The sequence below is a fragment of the Rhineura floridana genome, chromosome 8, assembly GCF_030035675.1.
Source record: "Rhineura floridana isolate rRhiFlo1 chromosome 8, rRhiFlo1.hap2, whole genome shotgun sequence".
NCBI classification, from domain to species: domain Eukaryota; kingdom Metazoa; phylum Chordata; class Lepidosauria; order Squamata; family Rhineuridae; genus Rhineura; species Rhineura floridana.
This window is the reverse complement of record NC_084487.1, coordinates 40,228,031-40,253,910: the sequence shown is the minus strand read 5'-3', so window position 1 is coordinate 40,253,910 and position 25,880 is coordinate 40,228,031. Positions and strand designations below refer to the sequence as shown.

The 25,880-nt window shown below is 43.7% G+C and overlaps 1 long non-coding RNA gene across 1 annotated transcript; it reads left to right on the top strand.

Annotated features, from left to right (window-relative positions):
• Positions 1-8,548: 8,548 nt before the first annotated feature.
• Positions 8,549-23,023, top strand: LOC133363388 (uncharacterized). Its single transcript, XR_009757665.1, has 4 exons — positions 8,549-8,776; positions 9,174-9,307; positions 18,568-18,622; positions 22,546-23,023. It is a non-coding gene; the product is annotated as an uncharacterized LOC133363388 (long non-coding RNA).
• The last annotated feature ends 2,857 nt before the right edge of the window (positions 23,024-25,880 follow it).

Below are 25,880 nucleotides of genomic sequence, written 5' to 3'. Positions count from 1 at the left end.
AGAATATATTTCACCTCCTGCTGTTTTATTTAATTTATTTATTATTTATTTATTTTATTATTTGATTTATATCCTACCCTTCCTCCCAGCAGGAGGTTTTGTGCAAACTGAGACACTCCTCATGTACACTGGAGTGCCATTATTCCACAATTGTTTTTGGACTTTTTTTAGTGTAACTTTTGCAAAGTGTTGCTGTACTTCACATATTCACAGAAACAAAAGCAAAACACAATGATTTTCTCTTAGAAACTCCACTAAAATTACAAAGTAAATCAAACATACTTAAAATGACTGTCTGAACTCTGTCAACTATCTTAATATTGTTGCTTCCTTCCTGTTAAAACAACATCAGCACAGTAGATGTCTTGTTTCTGTTATTTGGGCTGATTTCAAGTGTTGTCATCACTCGCCATATGCTCAGAAGCACATGTTACCAAATTCTTCCAAGCTACACAGGAAGTGGATTGGACTGTGAAAGACGAACCCAAATTGTGTTTGCATTTTTACAAATTTGTGGGGCAGTCCAATATCTCAGAGAGGAAGTCAGGTCTCCTGCTCCCCTGGTGCATTCAGTATAGCTGCCCAATTTCCCTGCTTTTAAAGTTTGATAGAAACACCTGTTGGCTACAGGTATGTTCTTAAACTGCATGTTTTTTTTGTTTATTAGGAAATTTCTCTGCTTTTTATTCTGGGAGGTAAGAAATGGGATCCTGTGCAAGTTTGCTGAGAATGGATTGATCATCTGCATGCTTATGGAGGTCAACGGGATTTACTCCCCTGCAATCATGCTTAGGACAGGTAAAACTGACCATGGAGGAGGGAGAGGGGATAGGAGAGGGAAGGTGGGGGAGGGGGAAGGAGGGGGAAGGGATTGGAAGGGATGGAGATGCAGAGAGAGGGCAAAGGAAGAGTGAGGGAAAGGGCAAAAGGGAGAGGATAGGAGGGAGGAGGGGGCAGCATGCTTTTGAGTTCAATGGGATTTACTCCTCTACAATCATGCTTGACCTGGAGCAGGGGCAGGGAGGGGGGATGAGGGGAAAGGGGGGAGAAGGGGAGGATGGATAGAGGTAGGGAGGAAAAGGGAGGGGAGAAGGAGAGGAAGGGGAGGAAATTGGGTGGGTAGGCACTGGGCAGTGGGAAAGCCCCTTTCCTTTCCAAAAGGAAAACAATGTGAACAGTATCATTCTTTTTCAGGGTTTCCCCTCCTTTTTATTCTACAGCAGGCACATGTAGTCTCCCACACAAATTTAAACCAAAGCTGTCCCTGTCCACATCCACACCAGGCGTTTATTTCACTTTGGACAGTCATGGCCTCTCCCAAAGAATCCTGGGAAGTGTAGTTTGTGAAGGGTGCTGAGAGTTGCTAGGAGATGCCCTATTCACCTCACAGAGCTACAATCTCTAGAAGAGAGGCTGACTGTTAAACCACTCTGGTTTATAAAGGCCTGGCATGGGTGTGGCCCCCTGATTAGGCAAACCAAGCAGCTGTGAGTCTGGCTTTTAGAACATTGACAATTTGTTCTTACTGAGCATGCCCAGTGCTATCATAGACTCCAATGTTAAATTTCTTAAATTAATTAAAAATCAGCCAGACTTTTTAAAAATTTTAAACTGCAGAATATGAAGGCCGGAAGATGGGGCAAGATCAGTAATAGGATTACAGGTACTCTGTGAACATGGCTGATTTATAATTAATTCCAACATATTATGAGACCACTGACAAAAAAAAATCCAATATGGGCCTGGATTTTTTTCTTTTGTTTTACACTTTGAATTCTCAATTCTCTCTGACTGTTTTGTGTATCGCCATGAAAACTTAGAGGGTTTTTAAGCAAGCATTTCTGAGGTCAGGACTATAAGTTTTGTAAGGTTTTGTTTTGAAATGAGCTCATAGGAAGCATCAGAATGGCATGGGGGTATTTTCAATTTAACATTGTGGAATGTGAAAAATCCATGCTGGCTATAGTATACAGCCACTCTCGTGGCTTTATAATATGATTGCCCTGGATGTTCTCCAGAGGTGAATACCTTATACCACCATATAAACTGACTGCAAACAGAAGTCAATGCTCTACAGAACAGATATCCTGTATACACTATACATGAAATGTGATCATTTCCCACCTCTGCAGCACAGTTGAGTTGAAAAGATGTTGTATTCCAACACGTGGAACACCCATGAAATTAGTCAGTTCAATCCTTGTGCTGATGATCCTGCCATAAAAAGAATAGTTGTGGGCTCTGAGTGATCTTTCTCATAGGGGACAGCAATGTACTGCAAAATCTGCCTCTAAGAGGGCATAGCTGCATAGCATAGAGATTATGATGTAAATGATTATTTATGAGTTACATAAGGGTATAGTTCTTCATTGTACTGACTTCTGGGGAAGCAGTTATGCAAGAAGCTCATTTGGACAAATCAAGATAGATGGCATTTTACTCTGTGTCCTGTCCTTTGTGGTTGATGGCCACACTGCATGGGGACAGTCATTCTTCCTGCTTATTCAGGAGCAGCATGGCAGTTCTGCTAAAGAAAACAGATACTTGTACATAATAACTTGTCCCCGACTCATGTAGCCTCTAATGGAGGCAGAGGTAAAAGGGTGAAGTATACAGATGAAGTGGTTACACGATGGGATGGCTCTGAGCTAATGAGGCATGCTCTTCATAATTTGCAGGCGACGCTCTGCTCTCCAGCTCTTGGTATTTAACTTAGAAGCCATCAATGTCTGTGCATCATTGGATGCAGGCTCTTGTTTTATTGGGGGTGGGAATAAAATTATTGTTGCTATTAGTCATTAAGTATTATTATGTAGTGATTAGGTATTATTATAGTGTTCTAAGAGCATCAACGATAATAGAGTCCAGACTACCAAACAACTGTGTATTCCATTTCTCTCTTTTCATCATGATGTTCCAGTAGCTTGTATACCTAAACATATCATCATGGAAACTCTATTCTGACTAAAAAAATGGCATCTGCAATAGCATGACTATTTTATTGTTAAATTGCATTATTTGATTTCATTGTTTTAGAATTATTTGTAAGCCACTTGTTATTAAAATAATCTCAAAATGAACAACATACACATAAAATATATAACAAAATGCCAGGATAAAACTATACAGAACTTACAGGGTCTCGCATCATTATTTATACTTGTTTATTTATTACATTTATATCCCACCTGTTCCTCCAAGGTGCTCAAGATGGTGTACATGGTTCTCCCCTACTCCCATTTTATCCTCACAAGAACTCTGAGAGGTAGTTTAGGCAGAGACAGAGTGACTGGCCAAAGGTCATCTAATGAGCTTCATAGCTGAATGGGGATTTGAATCCTGGTCTCCTAGGTCCCAGTCCAACACTGACCACTGCACTTTACTGGCTGTCATTAAAGTCTGTGCAAAGAGCTATGACTTCAGAAGATGTCTGAAGTATATGATAATGTTTCCTGTATCACAGAGGGAAGGGCTTTCTAGAGTACAGGCACAATGCCAGCAAATGAATTACATGACCTTGGACTGTTCTTATTAGGAACAACAGAGGTGAATTTCCCCAATGGGAGACCTGCACAAACTCAAAAGTTATCAGGGGGTTGGACTCGATGGCCTTTTAGGCCCCTTCCAACTCTACAATTCTATGGTTCTGTGATTTTAAGGAATGCATGCAGAAGCTAGTATGGTGTGTTTGTTGGAGTGTTGGACTGGGCAGACCTAGGCTCAAATCCTCACTCAGACAGAAAGCTGAATCTACCTCACAGGGTTGTTGTGAAGTTAAAATGGAGAGGGGGCCATGCAGAAGAGTGGGCTAAACTAATCCCCACCATGACCACTGGCTAAGATCCAAAGGACCATGAAATTGAATAGGGGCTTTATACTTGATTATGGCATGTGATGCATTTTTGAAACATTTGAAAAGTTAGTGGTATGGTACAGGTCTGCTATTTGTTTTGAAAAAAAATCAAAATAATAATTCCACTGGACTAGCACAAGCCCCTTGCATGAGCCCAAGTTGCTTTTTAGAGCCCAAGACCTGCTTTTGCCCTGTTTAATTTGAGAAGGGCCACTGCTCAGCTGTAGAACAAGGAAAACCTTTCCGGAGACCTTGAAGACCAGCTACTCATCACAGTGGACAGCACTGAGCCAGATGGACTAATGGTCTGATGCAGTATAAAGCAGCTCCATGTGATAAGATGAATGACTTGTGGTACACCCTGTAGCATGTTCTATCCTTACCACCATCTAGCACGGCTAGCAATGTATGCTCTCAACCCTTGCCCTTCTTGGTGTATTAAAGCTTGCTGAAGGGGTTTGACTGAGTGGGTCCAGAGTGAGGTCAATGTGTCATTGCGGAATGGAGTGGTGCCAGCCACACTGAAAGAGGCAGTGATCCGACCGCTCCTGAAGAAGCCCACCCTGGACCCATTCATTTGTGACAACTACTGCCTGGTCACAAATATCCCCTTTTTAGGGAAGGTGACTGAGAGGGTTGTGGCACAGCAATTGCAAGTACTCTTGGATGAAACAGATTATTTTGACCAATTCCAATCTGGATTCAGGCCTCGTTATGGGACTGAATTGGCCTTGGTTGCCCTGATGGATGACCTCTGTCAGGGGAAGGACATTGGGTAAATTTATCCTTACTTGATTTCTTGGCGGCTTTTGATAACATTGACCATGGTATCCTTCTGGGCTGATTTAGTGAGATGGGTACTGGAGGCACTGTTTTACAGTGGTTCCAATCCTATCTCCAGGGTTGTTTTTAGAGAATAGCATTGGGTGATTGCCATTTGGCAGTTGTGCTGTGGGATGCTGCAGGGTATCATCTTGTCCGTGATGCCATCTAACATCCATAGGAAGCCTTTGGGAGCAGTGATCAGGAGATTTGGGGTGAGGTGTCAGCAGTACGCTGACAATACCCAGCTCTATTTCTCTGTAACATCTGAACTGGGGAGGCTGTGCAAGCCCTGGACTGCTGCCTGCGGAGGGATGGATGGGGGCCCATAAACTGAGTCTGAATCCTAGAAAGATGGAGGCGCTGTGGATTGGTAGTTCCCAAGTTCAGATAACTGGTCAGTTGCCTGCTTTGGATGGGGTCATACTCCCTCTGAAAGAGCAGGTCTGTAGTCTGGGGGTGCTCCTGGATCCATCTTTGTTGCTAGAGGCCCAGGTGTCCTCAATGTCTGGGAGTGCCTTTTACCGGCTTCAGCTGATATGACAGCTGCAGCTGTTTCTGGACTGGGATAGCCTGACCACTGTTGTCCATACACTAGTACCCTCCAGGCTGGATTACTGTTATGCTCTCTCTGTGGAGCTGCCCTTGAGGTTAGTCCAGAAGCTGCAGCTGGTGCAAAATGCTGCAGCGAGACTGCTCACTGGGCAGGTTATCACCAACATGTCACCCTGCCGCTGAATGAATTGCACTGGCTGCCTATTAGTTACTGGGCTAAGTTCAAGGTGCTGGTTTTGGTGTACAAAGCCCTATATAGCTTGCAACCAGGATACCTGAAAGACTGTCTTACCCCTTATATACCCAGTCAATCATTGCACTCTGCATGTGAGGGCCTCCTGCAGATACCATCTTATCAGGAGGTCTGTTCCACACAACATAGGAAGTGGACCTTTAATGTAGTGGCAGTTACCCTTTGGAATTTCCTCCCCTTAAATATTAGACAGGCACCATCTCTGTTATTTTTTTGGTGCCTACTGAAGACCTTCCTCTTTCAACAAGCCTTTGAAGTAAAGACCTTATCCCAGTCTGCATCTGTGTTGGAATTGCTTTTTAATATGTTTTTAAAGTTTTTTTTTTAAAAAAATACATTTTTACAGATGTATTATTTTAATATGTTTTTAAGGATGGTTTGTTTGACTATATTTTAAAGTTTGTTTTTATGATGTTTTAGACTGTTTTCAGTGCTTTTGTTTGCCGCCCTGGGCTCCTAGTGGGAGGAAGGAGGGATATAAATCTAATAATTAAATAAATAAATAATAAAAAAACATTTAGACACATTTCACAGTTTCCTGGGACTCAGAGCCAATCTGCACAGTTAGCCTTCCCAGCACTGTACATGTTCTGGATGCAGATAATCCCAGGTTAAATCATGGGAAGACCCATCTGTGCCTAAAACCCTGGAAAGCCCCTGCCAGTCAGAGTAGATAATACTGGACAAGATGGACAAATTGTCTGACTTGTATAAGGCATATTCCTATGTTTGGATGAAATTGTTCTCAAAGAGAAGAGAGAAATTATGTGAAAACTGCTGCAGTATATCTCTGCATAGTAACTCTCAAATACTGTCAAATACCAAATGCCTATGCATGTCACCTATCTAATCTTGACATCAAATATCATTAGCTGTCCAACAGAGGTATCAAACATTTGGAGACTATTTGGGAAGCACTGAGAGAATATGCATAATATTCACACAGTAGAACTTGCGAAAGCAAATTCATGCAGCTTTAGGTTTTACACACAAACACACTCATGCTACATATATACATACTCTGTGGTAGTATTGAGTCCTACTCAGAGGAAACCCACTGTAGTGATTGACATGTCTAATGCAGGTTTGTTAATTTCAATGGGTCTATTCTGAGTAGGACTTAGTTGAATACAACCCGATGGATCCATATGTGTGAAAATGTCTGCAACTGAGAGTTTTAGTTTTCAATCTCTCCTAGCTCTCATGTCTGCACAGATAGCTACAAAAATATATAGGCAACATCTGCAAAAGAATGGAGCTTCTCTGCCCTGTAGTTCTACATCTTCTTCCTCTAGTTCTTTTCCCTCTTGATTCCCACTGGATTGAATACACTCTGCTGCTCATCACTGATCTGCTTCTCTCTTCCTATTCCTCCCCTGCTCTATGCTATGGGGAAAGCATTTGGAACTCTAGTGTATTTTGGGCCCACTCACATCAAGCTGCTTGTGTGCCTCAGTCACGATCAACTTGCTACTGAGCCACCATGCTCAGGATATGTTTGGAAGGACCATTTTCCCAGTGTTTTCCAGCATATGCTGTAAACCCAGTCCTGTAGGTGGTAGTTTGTGTTCATGACTTTTTTATCATAGTCTAATTACCAATAATATGCAGGTATTCCACATGGTTGTAAGTTGAAGGAATGTCTACCCAAATACCTTCCAACCTAAGCCTTAAGACCAATAGGAAGCCCCACTTCTGAGCCCATTGGCCAGTGTTGCTGGCAGGGTGGTAATGCAAGACATGGCATACCTGGTGGCAGCACCATCTTTTTGGAATTCCCTCCTGAATGATATTCAGCTGCCTTCTAGATTAACCACATTCAGGTGCAGGCCTTAGTTGATGTTCCTCTTGGAGCAGATAATGTTGATAGTCAATTGCTGCTATGGGCTCCTACTAGGAGGAAGGGCGGGATACAAATCAAATAAATAAATGTTTAAAGTTATTTTGATTATAGACCATTTTATTGCCTCTTGTATATTCTATTTCATTTTGTATATGCTATGTTGTGAGCCACTCGGTGCTCCTATTTGAGAAGTATGGGGCATCAAAACCACATGACAGATAGATAAATACATAAATAGATAAATAAATGTAGACAGGAGTAGGGAACCTGTGGCCCTCCAGAGATTGTTGGACTCCAACTACCATCAGCCCTAGTCAATGGTGAGGAATGATGGGAATTGGAGTCCAACAAAATCTGAGGCATAGGAAGCTGCCTTATATCGAGTCAGACCATTAGTCCATCTAGCTCAGTATTGTCTACACTGACTGGCCATAGTTCTCTAGGGTTTCAGGGAGGGGTATCGCAAAATTCTACCTGGAGATGCTGTGGACTGAACCTGGAACTTTCTGCATGCAAAGCAGATGGAGGTATGGCCCTTCTGTGTAGGGCCACAGGTTCTACTTGTTCGGTATTAGAAAAATACACACAGAAATAGGAACTAATTTGGTTGGTCCTATTTCTTAGCAGAGTTGTAAAAATACAAGCAGCAGAATGAGAATATAACCAGCCCCACCTTTCTCTATATAAATAACAACAGACACAATCCTTTACGTAAAAGAAAAGAATGTTTACTCACAACCTCTTCACATGTTCAGAAGAAGATAGGCTCTAGCTTAGAAGAAAGAAAAATATAGAAGTCTCAGTCCATCTTGATGTTTGTATTGATGCTCTCAGCAGAGAGAGCATCTGCCATGCAGCCTCTCTCAAAGGTGAATAGATCAGCAATGGAGAATATTCAAAAATCCCCCAGGACAAAGGAGGAGGAAGTCAGGTAAGTAAACCCACCCATTAGGAAGTTACATCATGGTAAAACAGGTACATGGGATATTCCCCAAATATCCCTTAAAGGAACATGCAACATTTGCCTATTCCAACACTACTCTGAGGTGTCTTCTTGTCCTTTAGATTGAGATTTCTCCATTCAGCAGCTGCGATGTCTAATGAGATTCCTGGTGGGGAAATATGTCAGCTCTTTTGTCTGCCAACAGTGAGTACATTGCTTCTAGAAAAATGATGTCCCCAACAGGAAAATACAGAAGCCGAAGACCATGTGGCAAATGTACTGGACTTTTGAGGCTGAGCAATCTATTTTATTGAGGGGCAGCAGACAAATGAAGCAACCCATCTACAGATGTTTCAGAACTATGCCATTATTGGAGGAAAACATCAGAATGCAAATTCAGAGCTTTGCAGACATGGGAGGAAATGTTTGGCAGGATGCTCCACAGATGGGAACAGCTTTGCCAGAGACGTTTCTCCATCAGCAGTTGCCTGTTTAGAAAATGCTGAAGTGAGATTGCTAGTAGTAAATAACCATTCTTCCCTAAGCTACAATGGCTGCATATGGGGTAGTGGGAATCTGCGCTGGAAAATGCAAATGAAGGAAAAGGGGATGGGTTGGAATGAACATTAATCTTCTCACAGAAAATCCTGTTTTGCTAATTACCTTTTTTAAAAAGTATGTATGGATGGGCTGGGGAGCAGAAATTTTAGATAACTTAATCTGCTTCTTCCTTCACCCCCCTCCCTTTATCATAGATGAAATGTTTGTCATTTTTACCTTTTCCACTGTTGGGATGTTTGTCTCCTTAGAGGATTCTGGGGCTTGCTTATAAGCTTTACCATGGCAATTGCTTACATATTTCTTCCCGAAGTAACATAACTGATTTATTTGCAATCAATGACAGACATTGTGACATGAGTTCCACAACAGCGCTTCAAATGAGGATCAAGACTTCAGCAAAATATCCTTGTTGATACATGACCAGGGGAAAAAAGCTCACTTATTTTGGAGAATGTATAGCCTAGATATTTGGGGCAGGTAAGAAGCCTATTTTTGTAATTACACACACCCCTAAATTTTTGTAATTACATACACCTCTAAATCCAAAACATAAAAATTAGGCTGGGTACTGTATAGTAATATTAGACTAAATTGCACTAAATAGCTTTAGTAATTTAGTGCTGTGATCACTGAAATTTTCTGATTGGGTACTTTTGGTAGTGCCATATGGCCTATGGAACTCCTTGCCAACAGAGTAGTGGTTCCCAACCTTTGTGAGCACGGGACCTCTCTGTAACCTAAAATTTTTTTGTGACCCCCACATTTATCAGGAGGTTTGTTCTGCATCTTGTCAGGAGGTTCGTTCTGCACAATATAGGAAACGAACCTTTAGTGTGGCAGCACCTACCCTGTGGAATTCCCTCCCTTTGAATATTAGGCAGGCACCATCTCCTCTATCTTTTTGGTGCCTTTTGAAGACTTTCCTCTTTCAACAAGGCTTTTAGGTTGAGACCTATCCCAGTCTGCGTCTGTGTTAGAATTGCTTAATATGCTTTTTAAATGTTTTTAACCTTTTTTTAAAGTTGTTTTTTAAAAAATGTTTTTAACGCCGTCTTGTTTTAGTGTATTTTAAGATCTGTTTTTGTGATGTTTGGAGTGTTTTGGGCGCTTTGTTTGCCGCCCTGGTCTCCTGCTGGGAGGAAGGGCGGGATACAAACTAAATAATAAATAAATAAAATGCTAATTGTTGCTCCACCTCCTGCTGCCAGTCTGGCCTTCACCACAATTTGCATGCATACAGAGAAACAGAGGCAGAAGAGAGAGAGAGAAATCTGCCTGGCAGGAAATTAAAGCCCAATGAACATATAATAAATGTAAACACATGGTTCATGTAAGCCTATAGGCGAAATCAAAATAGGAGCATACTTGGCTGCAGGGAGGAGCAGTTGAGTGTGAATGGGCAGAGAGAGAAGAAAAGGAGAGATAGAAGTAATGCAAAGGGAGGGGCAGGGTTAGAGGGAAGAAAGGCATGTCAAGTTGTGGGTGGGGGAGAGGTTCTGTGAGTTAAAAGAAGGCAGCAAGTAAGAGGGGGCTGCAGCAGCTGGAAGAGTAAAGAGGAGCAGATGTGTGGGAAGGAGAGTATTTGGGACATAAGGACAGGGGCAGGGGCAGGGGCAGGGGCAGGGGCAGGGGGAGGGAGGGTTGGAGTACAGTGGGCTGTGAGTCCATTCTAGGTGTTTCCTTTTCTCTCTCTTCCTCCTCGGAGTGACCTGTGGTGGCAGTGAGGCCTCAAAACAAATGCACATGGTCCCACTCCTTTTCTTTACTTCATCCCCCCTCCTGTCCCCTTACCCCAAAGGGAGGGTGATCCATGGTGGGGAGGAAGAAGAGGGAAGTAGACAGTGAGCATGAGGATGGGAGGCTCCTCAACTGCCACCTCTTTTCTCTCCCTCTCTTTCTGAGGCAAAGGGGTGAGGAGTGACCTCCCTTTCTTCTTTTCTCTCACGCACCTCCTCCCCCCATTCACCACCACCTTCACCTTAGCCTGGTAACCACCTGAACGGGACTACAGGAAAATGCACAGGGAGGGGAGAGTGTGCTGCTGCATGCCTCTTTCTGTGTCATTTTCATTTCAGGAGTGTGGTGGGTTGTGGGAAGGGATCACAAGGAAGCCAGATGACCCCCCATGCATACACACACCTTCCACTCAGTACATCATGTCTGCTCTCTCCTCCTTCTTAACAAAAATGATTAGAAAAGAAAAACTGCGCAAGTTTGCCTTTCAGTCTCATATTTACATTTTGTGAGCTGCTAGGTTTGTGCACTTTCTTGGCTGAAAGGCAGAAGAGAAATAGATCAAAACATGGCAGAACACACAGCCCCACTGATTCAAGTTTTGGTCCACCCATTCTACAGCTGAGCAGAGCAATCCTGTGTTCCAGTTCTACTGGGGTGGAAGTATGTTGCCACTACTCTGGGGGAAGAGCCTCTGGACCCAATGCCTGTTTAGCGCAGGGGGGTGGGGCAGTGGGACAAAGCAAGAAAGTACACAAAAATTGTTTTCAAATGGCAGACACACCCTCATAATCTCTGGCAACACCACTGGTGCCTACCAGTCAGGGACTCTGCAAGCAACACCACCTGCACGCTCCCTACATGTGGAGGCAGCCAATCATGGGGACATACTCCAGTATACCATCTGCATCACCATACACACACATACTATGGATGTAAGAACATAGTCCTGTTGGATCAGGCCAACAGCCCATCTAGTCTAGCATCCTGTTCTCCCAATGGCCAGCAAGGTAGGGGTATGAATCCCCTTATGCTGCTCCCAAGCACCATTATATCAGGACAACACATAGGGTTGCAGTCCATTAAGTCCTACTCAGAGTAGACCCATTGAACCTAAGTGACTCATGCCTATCACTTTAGTGGGTCTACTCTGAGTAGGACTAGCACTGAATACCACCACCACCACCACAGGAAAGGAGAGCCCGGAAAATTAAGGGTGGATAATTAAACATGCATATACTAGAGGAAAGTATGCATACAAATCTATATATTAGTGAAAATAAGTATACAAAATGCATTTTATTAATGGAAATTGTTTTGCAAGAAAATGTGTACACCAGGCAAAATTGCATACAAAAATGTGTATATTAGAAGACATTTGCACTAAAAAGCTGGTGATGTTTCATTAGGACTTTTTTTGTTTTTAATGGAAACTGATGTGGAAATGTGGAGAACTGAACTTAAGAATGGAAAAATGAGAAATAGAGAGAGATAAAAAATGACAGATTCATCCATCCCTACACACAGCACAGCACAGGGAAGCTGCACGCAGCACACAAAGATCTCTTGGAAAAAAGCATAAAGACACACTCAAGGAGGAATTGCCAAGAAACCACGCAGGGAAGGGCCAGGACACACAACAAGGATGGACACAGAATGTCAGCAGCAACCTCCAGTGGCAGGAGACAGAACAGGAGTGGCAGGAGACTGCGGATGGAAAGTTATGTCCATTTCAGTTCTCTCAGTTTCTCATTTTTCCAATCTTAAATTCAGTTCTCCAAATTTTTGCTGCAGTTTGCAATTTTTTTAAAAAAAAAATCATGTAAATTCTCTAGCATTTTAGTGCAAATTAAGAAAATTAACACATTTTCATAGGCAGTTTTGACTAGTGTACATATGTTTCCATGCAATTTCTTGTCATGCAATGCATTTTTGTACATTATTTTCACTCTGATATTCATTTTTATGCACACTTTCCCCTAACATATGCATTTTTGTGAACATTTTTGGTTGGCGAGCTGCATTGCCAAATTTGAATAAGTGCAAATTTTGAAGGATGGCTGTGTTTTGGTTCTCATATTGTTTAGTAAAGTGTGAATTTGATAGATTTGGCTTGAAATGAGACCTGAATTGAATTTCTCACCCATTGCTAGAGGAGACAGAAGCTGCAAAGCAGAAGAAGGAAGGTTGAGTCTCACCAGGAGGGTGGGGATGGGGAAAAGGGTCTCATTCCCCTTTTGCATGCCTGGTAAAAAAATAATGTCAGGGCAAAAAAGACTCAGACCCAAACTGCAAACACCAAAGAACAGCTCCTTAATCACTCAGCCCCTTCAGCAAAGAGGAATCACTCACACTATGGGACATTTGTTTCCTCATTGTGTACCAATCACTAATCTTGTTGGTTTGGACAGGAGCTAAACTGGTTTGCTCCACATCTAGACTGAAGACTCAGCTACAGGAATTGGTAAAATGTTATATTTGTTAAAATATAACAAAGAACTCGCACCAGTCCAAAACACATGTGTGGGGGGCAGGTATAATTTGTGCTGGCAGGCAGAAAATCTCTTGCCTGCTGCTAATGGCCAAATCATCCCAGAACAACTCCTTCACCCAAGCTGGTGTGAAGGCATGTGAAACCCACCTTCCCATAAAGCCACAGGTGTGTGACCTGACAGGTGGCAATCACCCCTGCTGTTTGGCAATCAGCAGATGGCATCTGCCAGGCCCTGAGAGCACCAAACCAAGCATTCTCCCCAAGATGGTCAACAACAGTGCATTCTAGCCAACATGCCTCAGGGTGCTAACCATTATCTAAACCTCTTATCAAACAAATCAAACAGCCAAATCAAGCCCTATCCCAACATAAACCAATCAAATTCAGAGCAGTGTGAAGTAGGAGGAAAAAAAAGTGCACCCTAATGTTGATCAGGGTGTGTTGCCAATAGGCAAGAAAATTCAAGAGGTTCCAGAGACAATGAGCACTCAAGTGGGAAAAAAAGATTTACTATGCTTTATTTGAGATAGCAGGTAGTGGTTTATGGTATGCAGGCAATAAACAGATAAAGCAGCTAATGTCCACAGTTATCTTACATCTCCTTTCTGTTGTCCGGAAGCCCCAGATAAGAACAATGGAGAGATCCCAGGTTGGCCACCAGCTTACACCGCACTGCACCAATGGTCTGTGTTGAAGTCCCCTGAGCAGGCGTTAGGGACCCTTATTTATACCCAAATGAACCCCTGGACTTGGGTGCAAGTTTGCACCTGTGACTTTAACTGCACCTGTGTCTGCTTCTGTGTTGGAATTACTTTTTAATATGTTTTAAACCATTTTTTAAAAGAATATGTTTTTAACCTTTTTTTAAGATGTCTTCAAAGCTTTAAAAAAATGTTTTTAAAGTTGTCTTGTTTTAATGTACTTTAAAGTCTGTTTTTATGATGTTTTAAAATGTTTTTAGTGCTTTGGTTTGCTGCCCTGGGCTCCTGCAGGGAGGAAGGGCAGGGTATAAATCAAATAACAAACAAACAAACAAACTAGCTATACCTGTGGAGACTTTTTTTTATTAAAAAAAATTAGGTCTCAATCTCATGCTTTTGCCTTTGTTGATCAGTTTGGTTGGTCAGTGGCCTTGCTTTGTAGCAGCCTGAGTCATTGCAGCTGCCTTTGAAGGGCTGATCTGTTAGCATCCACTATCTATTTTTGCCAATTAAGAGCCTCTCTTAGATCATCTGTGTTACATCAACAAAGCTTCTCAGACTTATGTACTATTATATTCTACATAGGCCGGGTGAGAAAGCAAGCAACAAACTCACCTGGCTGGGATGCAGGGGTGTGAGACAGGAGTATGGGACAGGGGGATGGAGCATGCCACACTATGCCTCCTCGTACATTGAGATGTCTTGCAGTCATTTCCCACACACAGGGTGCACCCAAAAAATTCCTACTCAGCCCTGACTGGCAACTGCCAAAGCCTACACTGCTTAAAGGGTGGGATGCTGCAACAGAGAAGGAGGACGACTCAGGAGAGGGACAGTCTTTTATATACAACACTATGCCCTGAGCCCATTGGCCAAAACAGACCATGCATTGGGGAGCAAATGCCCCCTGCCCTCCAATGGAAGTAACATGGGGCTTCCTCCTTCATTGGGGAGCAAACCCATCCCAATTAAAAGTTGGGAGCAATCTTCCATGCATATACTTCCAACATCACAGAATAGTAGGCTAGACTGACAAATTCTTATTGTCGGTGACAGTGTCCCCAACAGAGATAAGAGGGGGGGAAACACAGAAGAATGGGAAGTCTTTTGTTTTGTTTTGTTTTTTTCATTCCCCCCCCCCGAATATTGGGAAAAATGTTTCCTCATCCCTGCTTTAAACAAATGGGGAAAGGTCATCTAATTGATTATCTCCTTAGGCATTCAAATGAAGTTGTCTGGAACAATTGAGAAAACTATGAGAAGAAACCATAACGAAGGGGCGGGCGGGGGAGAGAGAAAAGGAAAATGACGCAGGCAAAAAAGGACAAGCCAAAGTCCTTGGTTCAAAGCTTTCTCTGAAAGGGTTTCATATTGTTTTTTAAGCACTTTTTACCTCAGCTGCATGGGGCCTCTCTCAGGGCTGTGGATACCAGCTGGGAGGAAACAGATGCAAAGCTGGTTTGCTTTATGAGGTGGCTTCTTGCCTATCAGTCTTTGAACTCAGGCCACCAAATGCATTGCAATTACAATCCCAAGCTTGTCCCAGAAATGGCAGAACAATCTGCAAGCCAGGCAATGCTTCCAGATTTTCTTTTAAACCTGGATCTCTAAGCAGTGTATGCCAGGAACCTCCTTGGTCAGTCACTGTTGTCCTCCTGCAACTGGGGAAGGTCGAGATCGTAGCAATTAAATGTTTCAGGGGCTTATTAAGAGCACATAAGAGGGATCCTCAAGAGATGGATTGATTACATAAAGGAAACCACAGACCTGAACCTACAAGATCTGAACAGCATAGTTGTAACAAGATGCTATTGGAGGCCCCTGATTCATAGGGTCGCCATAAGTCATAATCGACTTGAAGGCACATAACAACAACAACAACAACAAAGAGGGAGCACGTAATCTCCTGAAAAACCAGAGTATCAAAGCACACTCATATTGCAATCCTCAGGTGTGTATGGGTGCATGTGGCTGGTACTTCCACCCTATCAACAACTTGCCATACTCTCACTGGTCAGGTGGAAGTACCAGTGGAGACATGCTCTTGCACTCCTCTATCCTTTCAACATTTGTTTTAAATAATGAGGGAAATAGATGGGATTGGTTTATGCCAGCTCTTGGGCTGGGGTAAATTTCTCCTGGGTTTGTGGGTGTGCCGGCTCCCCTGGAAGCCATTGGATCCTTTAGATACTAGCCTTCCCATGGTCCTCCTTCAGCACAACCCCCAGTGTGCTGTCTTTTGGGCCCTACTGATGTAGGTGTTTATTATTTATTTATTTATTTATTTAATTACATTTCTAGACCGCCCTATAGCAGAAAGCTCTCAGGGCGGTGTACAACAAATAAAATCACAATTAAAATATGAGCAAGTGTGGAAAAATATATATATATATAGTACAATTATAAAACATTAATAAAATTGCCATTGAGATTTATAAATTAAGATCATATTAAGTTTAGAATGTTAAATTAAAATATTTAAAAATTTACAAAATTTAAAAAGCCTGGGCGAAAAGGTAAGTTTTTACCTGGCGCCGAAAAGATAACAGAGAAGGCGCCAGGCGTATCTTGTCTGGGAGGGCATTCCATAGTTCGGGGGCCACCACCGAGAAGGCCCTAGATCTAGTTGTTGATCTCTGGGCCTCTTTATGGGTTGGGACCCAGAGAAGGGCCTTCGACGTCGAGCGTAGTGAACGGGTAGGTACATAGTGAGAGAGGCGCTCCATCAGGTATTGCGGTCCAATGCCGTTTAGGGCTTTATAGGTAAGAACCAACACTTTGAATCTGGCCCGGAAACATATCGGTAGCCAGGGCAGCTGCGCCAGGACAGGTGTTATATGGTCAAATTTCTTTGTCCCAGTGAGAACTCTGGCCGCAGCATTTTGCACTAGCTGAAGTTTCCGAACCGTCTTCATAGGTAGCCCCACATAGAGTGCATTACAGTAGTCCAATCTAGAGGTTACCATAGCATGGATAACTGAGGCAAGATGCTCCTTGCTCAGATAGGGTCGTAGTTGGGCTACCAGCCGGAGCTGGTAGAATGCATTCCGTGCCACCGAGGCTACCTGAGCCTCAAGTGACAGGAGCGGATCTAATAAGACCCCCAAACTACGTACCTGTTCCTTTAGGGGGAGTGTAACCCCATCTAGAACAGGTCGAACGTCAACCATCTGGGCAGAGGGTCCTCCCACCAACAGCATCTCAGTCTTGTTAGGATTGAGTTTCAGTTTATTAGCTCTCGTCCAGCCCATTATCGCGGCCAGGCAGCGGTCTAGTACATCAACAGCCTCACCTGACGAAGATGAAAAGGAGTAGTAGAGCTGCGTATCATCAGCATATTGCTGGAAACGCACTCCAAAACTCCTGATGACCTCACCCAGCGGGTTCATATAGATATTAAAAAGCATGGGGGACAGAACTGAACCCTACGGGACCCCATATTGGAGTACCCAGGGACTCGAGTAATGTTCCCCCAGCATCACCTTCTGGAGACGATTCCTGAGATAGGAGCAGAGCCACCGCCAAGCAGTGCCTCCCACTCCTAAATCCGTAAGTCGCTCCAGAAGGATACCATGGTCGATGGTATCAAACGCCGCTGAGAGATCAAGGAGAACCAACAGAGTTACACTCCCTCTGTCTTTCTCCCGACAGAGGTCATCATACAGGGCGACCAAGGCCGTTTCTGTACCAAACCCCGGCCGAAAGCCCGATTGAAATGGGTCTAGATAATCAGTTTCATCCAAGAGAGCCTGGAGTTGGCGAGCGACCACACGCTCTAGAACCTTGCCCAGGAATGGGACATTTGCTACTGGCCTATAGTTGTCCAAATTATCAGGGTCCAAGGAGGATTTTTTTAGGAGCGGTCTCACCACCGCCTGTTTCAGGCAGGGTGGGACCACTCCCTCTCGTAAAGAGGCATTAATCACCTCCTTGGCCCAGCCGGCTGTTCCATTCCTGCTAGCTTTTATTAGCCATGAGGGGCAAGGATCCAGAGCAGAAGTGGTCGCCCGCACCTGTCCAAGCACCTTGTCCACATCCTCGAGCTGTACCAACTGAAACTCATCCAATAAAACAGGACAAGACTGTGCTCTGGACACCTCATTAGGATCAACTGCTACAATAATGGAGTCAAGGTCCCGGCGGACTTAAAGGACTGTGGATGTTTCCACAGCACTGGGGAGGACACTGGATCTCTCACTCTCTCTTCAGCCTTCAAGAGGGAGCTCTGAAGTATCCTGTGGCTCCTTGGATGCCTTCCCAGATGCCATAAGATTGCAGCCTTAATGTAGAATTCATTGAGAGCAGGGCTTTTTGTACAGCAGAGCAAGAGAATTTATGCTTATTTTCTCTCCCCCCTGCAGTCCCCCATGCCACCTTACCCCCTGTTCAGGAGGGGTCCCAATTCTCTAGAGCCATTTTTTTTGGGGGGGGGCACACTAAGGAGAAGCAAAAGGTGGCAAAAATCATTTCCTCTCTTCTGTTTGTGGAGACGTCTGCTGGATCAAAAGCCCATCTGTGAATGCAAGGGCACAAAATTGGATTCTAGGGGTGTCAGTTTTGGTGTCTCTCAGTTTCTTATTTCTCCAGTCTTAAGTTTGGTTTGCCCTACTTCTGTCTGTGTTTGTGGGTTTGTTTGAAAATTCAACATGCATTCTTGGGTGCATTTTCTTGTGTGCAAGTTTACCTAGTAATGCATTTTTTTTCAAGCAATCTCCCTGAATGGAAGGCATTTCTTATGCTATTTTTCATTAACTTATGCATTTTTGGGGTGCATTTTTCACTAATATATGCATTTTTTGTCTCCATAGTTTGTTTGGCAAACTGCACTGCAAAACCTGAAGAAATACATGTTTTGAAGGAGAGGTGAGTTTCAGTTTGTGTATTGGTTCAGGACATGCGGATTTGATAGATTCACATTAAAATGCTTGCTGAATGAATTTCTTCTCCACCCCTACTGGATTCCACCATCTTGATCTAGGGCCACATGAAGGTAGGAAGAACATACCCATGGTGATCATGAGGCTACCACAAAGGCCTTTAGGCTCAGTATGATGACAGCATTTGGATGTGGTTGTTATTGAGCAATTTCTATATTCTTGTAATCATTGCGGGACTCTGCAGGCTTCCAGAAGGGAAACTTGGAAATGATGAGTTTGCCTCTGCTGTGGCCCCAGTGTCCAAAGCAAGGCTGTATTCTCTGCCTATTCCAAGCAAGCCAGAACCTCCAGAAACATATGTGTCACATTTGAAACAATGCTTACCTGCAGTCCAGAGATGTTAGGAAAACACCTGAAGAATCAAATGAGAGATTAATTACATGGTGCAATCTATGCTGGAGGGAAGGTTTCTCAAAATTCCAAAAACAAATGGCTCCATGCTAAGCTTAAAAAAAAACCCTTGCACAGTCCTCAGAAGTATAGGACTGTTAGTTTTCCATGCATGGTATGTGTGTGTGTGTTTGTGTAGATTTCGATCAGGGCCTTGGCAGAGAATCAAAGGTTTACAGATCCCTGTGCCACAGCCCTGATTTAAATCACCCCCCACAGCTGCATTTGGTAAAATATAAAGACATCTGGCATTCTAATAAGGGATCTGCCACATAACCCAAAAAATGAAGGTCAAAGTAGATCCCACCATTTAATAATGTCTATGGGCATTGGCTTGCAATTAAGACCTATCCACATTTTCAATTGTGTGTTTGTGTATGTGTGTAACTGGGCACCCTAGCCCGCCTCTGACCCCACCATCACATGTTCTTCTGTAACAGTATAAAATTACAGAACACATTTTCAGTAAAATATAATTTAAAACAGCGGTGAACACAGTCTTAGAAGTCCAACCAAGCGCTGCCTAAAATTATGAAATCTCATTTATAACAAAAATGTAAAACCCAGCAGTAAAACTATCAACTCTAAACCAAGGCCAGCCTAGATATTTAATAAATATTTAATAAAAACAGAAAGATTGTCTTATTCCTTATATACCCAGTCTATCATTGCGCTCTGTAGGTGAGGGCCTCCTGCAGATACCATATTAACAGGAGGTCTGTTCCGCACAGAATAGGAAATGGACCTGGAATTCCCTCTCCTTAAATATTAGAGAGGCATCATTGTTGTCATCTTTTCAGTGCCTACTGAAGACTTTCCTCTTTCAACAAGCCTTTTAAGTAGAGACCTTATCCCAGTCTGCATCTGTGTTAGAATTGCTTTTTAAGATGTTTTAAAATATTTTTTCAATGTTTTTAAAGATGTTTTGTTTTAATGTTTTCAAGACATTTCATTTTAATATATTTTAAAATATTTTGTTTTAAGATATTTTACAATATTTTGTTTTAAGATGTTTTAAGAGTGTTTTTGGTGTTTTTGTTTGCTGCTCTGCGCTCCTTCTGGGAGGAAGGGTGGGATATAAATTTTAAAATAACTAAATAATTAAAGTTCATCTGAAGGTCTGTCTCTAGGAGCTGCATCATTTGGTGATGGCCAAATAGGGCAGTTCCCCTTTTAAATATCTGAATGGTTTTAAAGGAGGATTAGACAAAGTCATGGAGGATAAGGCTATCAATGGATACTAGCCATGATGGTGCTGTCTATCTCAAGTATTGGAGATAGTATGCTTCTGAATACCAATTGCTTGCAAACACAAGTGGGGAGGGGGCTATTGTGCTCCTGTCCTGTTAGTGGGCATCCCAGAGGCATCTGGTTGGCCATTGTGAGAACAGGATGCTTGGCTAGATGGGGCTTTGGTCTGATCCAGCAGACTTTTATATTCTCATCCAACCTGGGCCTCTCAAGAACCAGTCCTCAACCACAGATTCACTTGGATTCCACTTAGATCCTAACTGGGCATCCTATATTTTGGGTATCTTCCCCTGCTTAAACTGCTCAGGGATTCATCACAACATATTTTATTTCAGTTTTAACATCATCAGTGCTTGTGTCACTCATCCCTTGTAGAAAGGGCTAACAATGTCCTCTTGCTGTTGAAGCACAAAGAAAATATACTCACCCTAATACAGCAAGAAAGATCTAGGCACAAAAAGAACCTTCAGTGATCAGCATCAGAATCCTTGCTTGCTAGTCCCACTACAAAGATCAGTTAACTATGTGGGGACTTCTCAGTGGTGGCCTCTATCTGTGGAAATCCCACCCAAGTGTCAGGGCTGGGCCATTAAGAGCAGCAAGCTGAAGCAAATGAGGATCCTAACTCCCTGGTTAGCAAGAAAGAGCAATCAGCATTGGAGGGCAAACCAGAAGGCAGGACCAGAAAAAAATAATAATGCCCAGAGTTAGGAACAAAGAACAACCTTGGTCAGAATGCAAACCAGGAGGCAGGGCTACAGAACAATTCAGGACTGAGCAAAATCAGAAACACAAGACACAGTAGAGCTCGGGTAGACCTTGTAGCTCAAGAAAACCACATCTGCAAAAGGAAGCTGTTCAGAAACATACTCCGTGGCAAAGGCTGCCACTTGCAGTTCATTGGTTCACCACATGGGGCAGCCAGCTCCTAATAGTAAGGGAGATACAGCTGGCCCCATTTGCTCTACCCTTTAATGATGGTTTGAAGACCCATCCATTTCAATTGCTTTTCAGCAAGATGTTTTTATTAAATATCTAAGCTGGCCTTGGATTATAGTTGATTGTTTTACTGCTGGTTTTTACATTTTTGTTATAAATCATATTTATTAAAGTTAGGGAGTGCTTGGCTGGACTTCTAACACTGTGTTAACTGCTGTTATCAATTATTTAACTGAAATTGTGTTCACTAACTTTATACTTTTACAGAAGATGCTTTGGGAGGGCTTTTGCCCTGAGTCATAACCTAAAAATGTTTAAAATAAATTAAATGAATATGTGCATTGCCGATAAAGATATCCACCTGGGTGCACATTTCCTTCTGCATTGCAATGCTCATCTAAGCTCTATTGAACTGGCAGTATGCATCTTTTAATGCAATTGTGGATCTGCAGTTACATTAGAGAAACCTGCTCTTACACAGGACTACTTGCCCACAATCTTGGTGATGTGTATAAGCAAGAGGGTTTGCATATGGAAGTAGAAGATAACATCTTCTCAATAAGACTCAAATAATGAACTTTATATTTGCTATAAACACTTTTTAAAATTGCTATATTGTTACTCCCTAGATCAGGGATGGGAAACCTGTAGTCCTCCAGATGTTGCTGGATTCCAACTCTCATCAACTCTGTCTAGCAGGGTTAATGATCAGGGATGATGGGAGCCAGTGAAGGCTGGTCCATTAGGATGAATGGAGCACTGCCGCACCAAGCTCAATCTGCCCTCAGCGAATCTCCACCTACCAGTCCTTACTTACAACCAGTTCAAGGGGTGGCACTGACTATCAGTCTCCTCCTTCTCCTTAGTCTCACTGTTACTTTTGTAGAATTCATCAGGGGGGAAGATGGAAGATGGATAGTTAGCTCCACCTACCATTGGCTCTGGCTCCACTTACTGTTGGCCTCTCTGCCTTCCATCCCACCAGTCTAAGTGGGCACTAATCTCTACTGATGAGAGCTGTACTCCAGCAACACCCGGAGGGCCCCAAGTGAGCCACCTCTACAACATCTTGTAACATTATTCCTCCTTTCAACTGGGTATTTTCATTTTCCTGTGTTGGCGAAATTACTCATTTCTAATCTTTCTAAATCCTTTGTTTGGGCTTTCTCTCTCTCTCTCTCTTTTGTGATTTCTACTAGCATTTGAAAACTCTCCCAGTTTAGTAACCTCTGCAGATTTCATTAACCTGCTGTTTATTTTCTTTTCCAGATCAATTAGTGAAGGCAATAAATTAAATGAAACCTAACACCAATTGGTCTGGCACCCCAAGTAGCTACCTCCTCCCAAACTCGGCATGCCGCCATTTATCATTACCACTCATTAATGGTGCTTGCAGTCTGTTTACAACCCACATGGAAATGTTTCTAACCAAAGGCAATTTGAGTCCATTTTTCAAGCAAGATTTTGTGAGACATGGTATCGAGTGCTTTACGACACCCCCAATTTTGTTGCATTCCCTTGTCTCCACTAATATTAATCATTCTATTTTTAAGAAATTAAATCTCCCTGGAATGATTTAGTCTATATTGTTTGTAAGGGCAGTTTCACCATTTAGGTAAATGAGAAAGAAACAAAGAAAGAAAAGTGGGGGAAGCACACTGGATGGTTCTTGATGCTTATATGAACTGCCAACTTTTTAAAAATTATTTGTAGCTGTGTACATACCGTACTTTATTTGAGACTGAGTGCTTTTTCTACATCCACATGCAGTCTAGATCTATTGCATATTTTTTGCCACTGAAAAGCATTTCTTGAACAACTGGTGTCATTCCAAAAATTAAAACTGATTCTGCATTACCCTACAGTGTGAAAACATTTGCCGTTGAGGGGCGAAATAAGACACTGACACATCAGCTTGGGTTGAACAAGGGCCACTTTATTAAATTACAGCAAACAAACCCAATTTTAAAGTGACCTGCAGAGGGAAAATCTAGGTGCGGGACTATCTATAAGCAAGTAGCTTGCCATACAGCTCTTGGGTGACGAGCCCCTGCCGGGGCAAGGGCAAGCCCATCTGCTTACCCCTTACCCCAGCTACACCTTGTAGGTGAGTAGGGGGACCTTCCCACATCATCCCCACCCGGGGTCGAATAACCCTTGGGTAGATGAGACAAGTTGGCCCCAGAGGCAGCCCATATCCTGTGCTCGAGCCGCAAAGCCTTGCCAGACAGGCCTCTGGAACCGCCAATCACCTCCAAAGGTGCCTAAGGGGGCCACCTAGCTCTCCTTAACTATTTCCCTTCCTGCACCTTCCTGCCACAAAAAAGGGACAAATCTCTATTTAGTCCCCTTTTACCCCACTGCCGAGAAGCACGTCTCGCAGACACCTCTGCAGGTCACCAATAAATAAGTCATTACCTGTGTCAGACAGGTGAACACCGTCAGCCCTGTAAAGCTAACCCTTCCAGTGCTGAATGTGGGGATGCGGGATGGTTAACCTCCCATATCGAAGAAGGGCCAACCGAATCTGTCAGTTAACCATCTTCTGTGCTTGATCTATAGCCCGTGGATCCCATACACCACGCCACTCCCTGCGTGGGAGCATGTCTGACCACATCAGACGTATGCCAGGCCACTGTTGCCTTATAAGCTGCATGTCAGCACATGCCTGAATGATGAGGGCCTTGCCCTGCATCAAGCCAAGGTCATTCCCACCGAGGTGGATGATCATCACCTGCAGAGTTGTCCGCACCACACCTTGCTGGAATAGAGCGGGTAGGAGCCCCTCCCAATGCATTCCTTGCTGGCCAAGCCACTGTACACCTGCCCATCTACTCAGGCCCAACTGCAAGCTGACGCTCGAGTTCGCTGCCCTCCGGGCTGCCCAGAAAGCCATGCTGTGGCTGCAAATTAGGATGCGTGTCTGCTCCATCCCCAACAAGCAACCTATCAAAATAAATGCAAATTGTTAAGCTTCTGCATTCCCCAGCCCTCTAAAAGGGGCGAATATAGCCCTTATAAGCATCAGAAGACCAACGCTCAACAGCCTGTATCTGTGCTTGGGAAAAACCAAAACCTGCTGCTGTAGAAGCAGCTCCAATTCTAAATGAATGGGTTCCAAACTGTGCCGGGTCGTGCCCAATACCCTGTAAAGCCCTTCTTGTTAAAGCCCAAAACTGGTAAATTGAGAGGGGGTCCTGGTTTGCGTGGGTAAATAAATATCCATCCCCAGACCCCCTGTCTCTTAAGAATACTTGTAAAGCCCATACAGGGCAGAGGTTAGGCACCAAAGACGGGGCCAAACGCACGCGTCTTCCTTTACACCTCTGGTCTGTTTTAGACCTTCTCAGGATTATACAGCCACAACCTCCTTCTATGGAGACGTCTGAAAGCTGGAGGGCACGCCCAGATAGATCTCACTTACAGCAGGCCACTACCTCCCCAATCCTGAAAGCTCCAAAAAACAGCGTAAGGGCCACTGCGTGGAATAGCTTGGTTTCGTAGCTGGATGAGCAAATTGCTTCCCTTTGCGCAACCATGCCCAGTAACATGTTGAGCAAGATAGGGTGATGGGAATCAGGTGTGACTGGTTGTTCTCTGGCCCACACTGTCAATATGCAGCGGACCCTAAAGTCCCCCGGATGATCCGAAAAGCCACCTGCCTTTGCTAAAAAGGAAAGCCCAGCCAGCTTACCTTGAGGAGCACGGACTGACAGGCCCCGTCTCCTGCCGTCCACCAGGAATTCCATGAGGTGACTTACCGGAATAGGCCACTCTGGAGCATAGCCCTTGGTGACCCAGAATTCTTGCATCGCCCTACCTGCTCTCCGGTAACTGGTGAGGGTGCTGGGGGCAATGGAAAGGCTTATGGCCCTTTCCGACTCTGTTCTCCAATCTCCCAAGTCGCAGGGGGTATGGCTTCTGGCTGAGTGCTGGCCCATGGTGCCAAATGACGGAAACGATCCATCTGATTCTGTGACAGAGCATCAGCAACATCGTTATTAATGCCAGGAACATGCCATGCCCGAAACAGAACATTAAAGCGCAGGCATTGGAGAACAAAGGAACAGATGTGACCCATAACCCTGGCGTTCCTGGATGTAAGGGAATTGATAACCTGGACTGTGGCCATGTTATCACACCAGAAGTGGACCGTGGAGTTCCTAAACTCACCGGCCCACAGATAGACTGCCACAAGTATTGGAAAAAAACTCCAGTAAGGTCAGATCCTTGTCTAAACCTTCGTGCACCCATGTCTGAGGACATTGTCCCTTACACCAGGAAGACCTGAAGACTACCCCAAAACCACAACCCCCAGATGCCTCAGACTGCACCTGTAATTCCGCCTCTAAAAGTCTGTCCTGCCTCCAAAATGATATCCCATTGAAATCCTGGAAGAAGGGGGACCACACGGCAAGGTCAGCACGTAATGCAGCTGTAACCCGAAACCTATGGCGGGGTCATGAGACCCCCGCCATGGCATCATAGACTTGCCGTAGGAATGCTCTGCCAGGTGCTACGACCCGGCATGCAAAATTTAGGTGCCCTGCCAACTCTTGAAGGGTGGAGAGAAAAACTTTATTGGCACCTGGACTTCTGTGATC